This window comes from Phocoena phocoena, chromosome 6 (genome assembly GCF_963924675.1).
Source record: "Phocoena phocoena chromosome 6, mPhoPho1.1, whole genome shotgun sequence".
NCBI classification, from domain to species: Eukaryota; Metazoa; Chordata; class Mammalia; order Artiodactyla; family Phocoenidae; genus Phocoena; species Phocoena phocoena.
Window position 1 is genome coordinate 114,316,976 of NC_089224.1, and position 6,627 is coordinate 114,323,602.

The window sequence follows — 6,627 nt, forward strand, 5'->3', positions numbered from 1 at the left end:
AGGGGCAACGCCCACCGCCTCCACGATGCCCTCAGCAAGCTGGCAGGGACCAAGCAGAAGCTAACGCCTGTCACACCAGGTACGCAGTCCCTCCACATTTTCCTGTAAATTATCGCAGACCAAGAAAAAGCCAACTCCTCTATTAAGACTGCATATCATACTTTTCATACAGGTTAATTCTAAATTTTGAAAGGAAAACAAAAGTTAAAAATTTGCTCCTCTGTTTTCTTTAATGAAAGAGCATTACAGAGTAATATAAGCTGCAAAATGAATATCTAAAATGTATTCACCTAAAATGCCTCATATCCCACCCTGTAAAATGTCTCATTTTCTGCACCGTGACTGGTTGGCACACCACTAGCAAAACAAGCTGCCTCCGATAACCAGAGTTGTAACAACTATGCGCCCATAAACCCTTTATAGAAAACAAGGGGGCAGGGCTTCCCTGGTGGCGCAGTGGCTGAGAGTCCGCCTGCCGACGCAGGGGACACGGGTTCGTGCCCCGGTCCGGGAAGGTCCCACATGCCGCGGAGCGGCTGGGCCCGTGAGCCATGGCCGCTGAGCCTGCGCGTCCGGAGCCTGTGCTCTGCGGCGGGAGAGGCCACAACAGTGAGAGGCCCGCGTACCGCAAAAAAAAAAAAAAAAAAAAAAAAACAAAACAAGGGGGTAGAAATCCTCTTTACAGCGTTTTTTGTTGTTGTTTGTTTTTTACTAAAACACACTAAGTATAATTTTGAATAGTTAACCTGCACTTTTGAGACAAAAATCCAAGCATGGTCTCTTTACAAAATCCTCCTTTGTATGTCAGTCCTTCTCCCCAGAACAACCTTCACAAACAGATTAAGTGGAGCCCATCACAGAAAGATGTCAACAACAGAGGAAGAAATGACAGGACTCCTGAGTTTAGCACACACATTGCTGCACGTGTACAACGCTTCTGTGCTTGGGAATCTTTCTGATACTCAGACGAAAGCAAAAGTGTGTAAACGTATATTGAGTAAAGTTATTTACAAATGAAAGTTCCTATTCCCATCTGACAACGAGTCCTATGAATCTATGAATCCATTACTATTACTGCCCGCACACACTCTCGTCCCAGGCCAACGGGGAACCCTTTCTGAAAGACACGCACTTTGAAACTCACTCGAATTTAATGGAATTAAATACATGAGGAACAGCATCAGAGACTTCATTTGGTTCTAAGCTGTCATTTTAAAACGAAGAACGTGTGTAGCTCAGCTTTATACGGAGCAAGGGGAGGAGAAGCAGAGCCTCTTCCTCTTATGTGTGAAACAGACGCATCTTATAGGACATGACATCGTCCTCCTAAGGCTTCAGCAGGAGACCCTCAACCACACTAGACAGCATATATTAAAAAAGACACACACACACACACACACACACACACACACACACAGAGAACAGGTCCAGAGGATTTATTCCCCACGTGTCACTGTGAGAGCCAGACTGGGCGTCCGCTGAGTGGCTCAGCCACAACCACTGCTCCTTCTGTGACCCAATTTCTTCACCTATAAAGTGAGAAATGAAATGATGGTTTCAAAGTCCCTTCTGGGTTTAATCTTATGAAATTCTATTCACAGTGGATTTTGGGAGGCCCAAATCCCTATGGCTGTTTAACAGGGAAATCTTACCAGAATCTACATTTCACATAACATTTATACTTAAGATGTTTTCCTTGCAGAAACTTCCTTAAAATTATTTTCTCAACTCCTGGACTAAGAATCGTTTTATAAGCAAACACTATCACTTCCCTACAGAGCAGCTTCCCCTTCTCTCCCCAACAACTGGGAGCTTTTTAGCAATATACTTAATTTTATTTGGAACAACCTTCTGCCTTGAACATTATTCTTTTGATTTTCTTTATATTCACCAGCAGAAAAACAATGCAAGGGCATGTCGTTTATCTTTTGACTACAGAGAATTTTATTCTGTCTAGTAAGTCATCCTGTAGCCTCAAGTCACCTAACTTTAAAAAAGGCAGACTGCTTCAAAGAAACCAGCTGACCTTCCTAAAGATGCATTATTCATGACCCCAGCTCTTCAATTAAGCTGCCTTGGATCTATGTGAAATAAACACAACCTGTTTCGAAATAAATTCCTGGCTACTGAACTGAGATACTGAAGGCACACTCCTCTCCTGCCAGGGCCGTCGCCTCAAGCGTAAGTGTGTAAACCAACCAGAGTGTCAGGAAGCACCTGGGAGTCTATGCTCTGCCCACAATCTCCCTCACGGCAACTGCTAAGCGACGTACCTATCAGACGAGGGGACACCGGACACAAAGACAGCACAGACTCCAACTTTTCTAAGTACAGAATCATACACATTTAGATGTTAAAGAAGGGAGTGTCTAAACACTGCAAAACATGACAAGGAGCAAAAAGGACACCCGGAAAAGATGTTTACAGAAGCAAGAAGGAACCACATTAACATCTGCACACATACCCTGGAGAAAACTTTCCGTACAATTCTGAGACTTACTGCAGTAACTGCTCTTAAGGGTGTATGAGTCACAAAGAACAAGAAAGAATTGATTTTTTTTGGCTCTTACTGTATCTTTCCAAGATAACACCTGGAACCCTAAGAAAGGGCACGGGGGGGAGAAAACTGCAGCGAGACAGGCTGTGCTGAAACCTGCAAAAGTATCAACCTAGGAACAACTGTCTGTGACCCAGTTTGCTTCTTGCCATATCCGGGGATGGGAAATACCTCTCTGGTTAACATCTGCATCATATGTATTTAAAACAAAATCTTAATAAGCAACTCACAATCTCCAAACCATTTAAAACTCTTCGGGTAAAGCAGCAACAGCTGATTTTAAATGGCTGTGTCATGTCCAGACGCTCTCCTGTAATACCTTCTTCACAAAAAGGGCAGGCCGGCTTACACATCCCTCTGCCCCTTGATATAAAACACAGCGCTCGACCTCGGTTGCAACATCTTGGTCACCTCGCCCCATTACCAACAGACGCAACAAGGCTGTTTCTTGGTTCAAATGTCAATCTACCTCATCGCCCGCACGGCTCAGCAGAAACCTTTCAACCAATGAACACAAAACTTCAGAACCTTCGAAGCAAAGGGCAAGCTAAACTGTTAAAAAAATTTCCTAAATGCTTCTACTCCTTAAAAAGTTGCAGGTCTGGCTTTTCTTCCAGCCTTTCCACACACCGAGGCCTTCCCCACACCGAGGCCACCACGGCTAGTGTCCACTCAACTGACCCGACAGCCCGTGCAGGTGGAGGCCGCGTCGGCCTGAGCGGGCAGGTAACCAAGGGGTCTGCCCGACCCTCCCAGCCCGCAGGCCCCCGGCCGACCGCCGGCGGCTCCCAGGAGACGCGCCGTCCGCTCCGGGCTGGGCCCGGCCCGGCCGCCTCCCTCCGCCCAGACCCCGGCCCTCACCGGCGCGCCGCAGGGCGGCCCAGGCCCACTCCGGCTACCGCCCGGCCCCTCCGCGACCCCCGGCTCCCGCCCCTCAGGAGCCGCGTGCGGAGTACGGCGCGGTGGTTACGACAAGCACAGACACTGCGGCCGCAGCAGCCATCTTGGCACATCCGGCTCCGGTCCCCGCGGCCACCGCGCCGCCGACGTGTCCGGCAGCGACGTCAGCGCGCGCCGCGCCCCTCGCAGGGGCCCTCGTGACACTCCGCCCCGCCCCTGGCCCCGCCCCCGCCCGCATCCCGTCTTTCACTGCCCATCCATTGGTCCCGCCCCTCGCCCACCTGCCCGGTCGGGCGCGCGAGGACCGCCCTGGGACGTCGTCCGAGTTATGCCGGCTCTTTCTCCCCGTCTCTTCTGGCTTAGGATGTGAGAAGAGTCGGGATTCTTCAAGAAGACCGAAAGGAAGAATCAGTCTTGAACGCCTGACGCCAGCAGGTGCACCGACCGAGAACGGCTACCCGGCTGAGCCGAGGACCCGAGCAGCACCCTGGCGCAGGCGCGTCCCTCCCATTCTGCCGTTGGACTCTTCGAAGGGAAACGGGCGGAAGACGACCGCACATGCGCCGGCAGCACCTGCGAACTGCGCGTGCGCGCCTCGCGGCGGCCCGCGAGTTGCCTAGTTACGGCCACTGACGGCTCCGGGTTCCAGTTCTGCCCGGGAAGTTCGGCTCCGTCCATGTCTAGCTCTCGGAAAGCAGTGCCTGTGTGCTCCGCACAGAACCCTGGAAGGGACAGACGCCGCCGGCCCCCAGTCCACAGGCCCCGTCGAAGCCCCACTTGCCGCCCAGGCTCCCGCTTCGGGGGTCGTCCTGTCCTCCTGCAGCGCCCAGTCGCACCGTCCCGCCTCGCCTCGCCCAGGCCCGGCCTCCTCCCCGGCTCGGCCGTCGCCTTCCCCGGGCACACACTTCGTCCGGCCCTTTCCCTCCCCTCCCCCTTCGCCACCGGCGCTGGCCGCGCAGTCCCCGGCTCCTCTTTTGTCTGCCCTAAGCCCCCTCGAGGCCCCTGACTCTTCTTCCCGTGAGCAGCGGTTTCCTCTGTGCCCAGAGATGCCCTGTGGACGGAAGCCGGTATCTCTATGTGGTTTTCCCTAACCGTTGTTGAGAGGATATTTGTGTTGAATGAGGGCGACCCCCGAGGTACCGAGTGACAGTCTAGGCTGCTGGGCCTCAGCCTCCTGTTCCTCCCTGAGGTTGCTGCCCCGTCCTGGCGCCCACCGGGAGGCAGCATCTGAGCCCACCACCCATAGAGGATCTTAGGGAAGAGGGGTGCTGCCCTTTGTACCCTCATTCTCCCAGGGAGAAAAGGCAGGTGAAAAAGCAGCCAGCCTGGCCCGGCCCACTCACCTGCCACCCGCCTGGCAAGGGTAGGGAAGGGCAGCAGCCTGCCCCGCTTGCCCCGGCGCCTTCCGGAGGGCGGGAAGGGTGGCGCGTGTGCCTGCGCAGTTACGCATCGCCCAGCCGCTGAGCTCCCAGCAGCGGCGGCTGCTATGCTTCGGCCTGTCGGGAGTAGGAGGGTGGTCACTGATGGGACCCAGAAGCTTGGGAAGAAGGAAGGAGTGTGGTTCTTCTATTTGTTTGCCGTGATGCTGGCAAGGGAGCAGCCACGCTGTCAGAGCCCCAGGCGGGTGCAGGGAGAGTTTCAGCCCATCTGACGTGGCCACTTTGCTAAGCTAACATTTGCCTTGCAGAAATCGAGTTCCCAGCCTGTGTCAACACAGAGTTAGGGAACATGCAGTAGAATGCACCCTGGGCCCCACCATTCGGTCCCCTTCTTCCTGGTGGTCACTGTGTTCTGCAGACACTTGGTCCCAGCAAATCATCCTGCAGAGAGATGTGTCGCTGGTACCCACCCCCACCCCCCAGCCCGGGAGGTTCAAAGAGCTCAAGAGCTCGAGCCCAGACCTTCCCCTCTGGTGGCCTGAGGGGCCCTGTGGTCAGCCCAGGGCAAATTGGAGACCTCCGGGCCCTGGGGGGGTTGTTAAAGAGGCAGCACACTGTTGACTCCTACCGGGTGACTTTAAGGAAAGCTGTGATTAGCAAAGGTGACCTGCAAGGGCCTTGGGGCTTTTTTTCCCCTCCCCTCCTCCCTCCCGCTAAGCTGTGTGTGGAGACCCTCTCAGGTTCTGTCTGTAGGCTGGTGTGCAGGAGAGGGTTCCTGGGCCCACAGCTGAGCCATCAAGCCTCTGGGCCATGGAGACAGGGCTCAGAGTCAAAGACCATCTGCTTTAAGACCCAGCCTGCTACCTCGATGCTGTGTGCCCTTTGTCACCTTCCTCAACCTCGTCAACCTGGGGTTTAAGCAGGGTGAGCACCTGGACATTTTGGGGACTGAGAGAAGGTGCTGTTGACACATGTGCTGGATCAACAGGTGTGAACTGGCGCTGTCAGGGCAAACTGGGACGCGGGGGCTGTGCCGAGGAGGTGCACCGCCACGACAGCCATCACTAGTCTCGATTAGGCGCCCTTCCTTTTGCCTGCAATGTCCACTCCTCTCTCCTTTCTCCCAGCCTCTCCCCTGGCTCATACTTGGAGGCTGGATACAAATGTCACCACCTCCCTGAAGCCCCCACTGGGTGGGTTAGAATCGGCCGCTCTTTCCTGGGGGAAATGCTGTGGCTCCTCGCGTCATCTCCGTAGTCACATGAGCTGCAGTCATATTGCCCAGAACGCACGGGACAGAACTGCTGTGGGCAGAGGGACAATGGGCCGAGGCGGTGCCAGAGAACCGGGCTGTCTCGTCATCATTACGGCACTTTGTCACATTGTGTTCAGTATTGTGACAGTCGGCCTCTCCCACTAGCCTGTACCTTCCAGGGTGCTGGTCCAGACCAAGGTGCGCTCTGAGCGCAGAGTCCACGCCACGGTGCCGAGGCTGTGAAGTAGCTCAGTGAGAGCCTTACCTGTTGAAATGATATTTTGGATCTACTGGGTTAAATAAAATATACTATAAAATTTTATTTCATCTGTTTCCTTTTTTTAACGTAGCTGCCAGGAAGTGTAAAATTCCATACGTGGCTGGCATTACATTCCCATTGGACAGCGCTGGTCTGATGTGAGCGCCTTGTTGGGGAGAGGTCGGGCGTCCCCACTCAGCATCCCTGATGACCGACCTGCCAGGCAGTCCTCCCAGGGGCCCTTGGGGCGGGCAGCAGTCTCAGTGTAGGTGAAGGC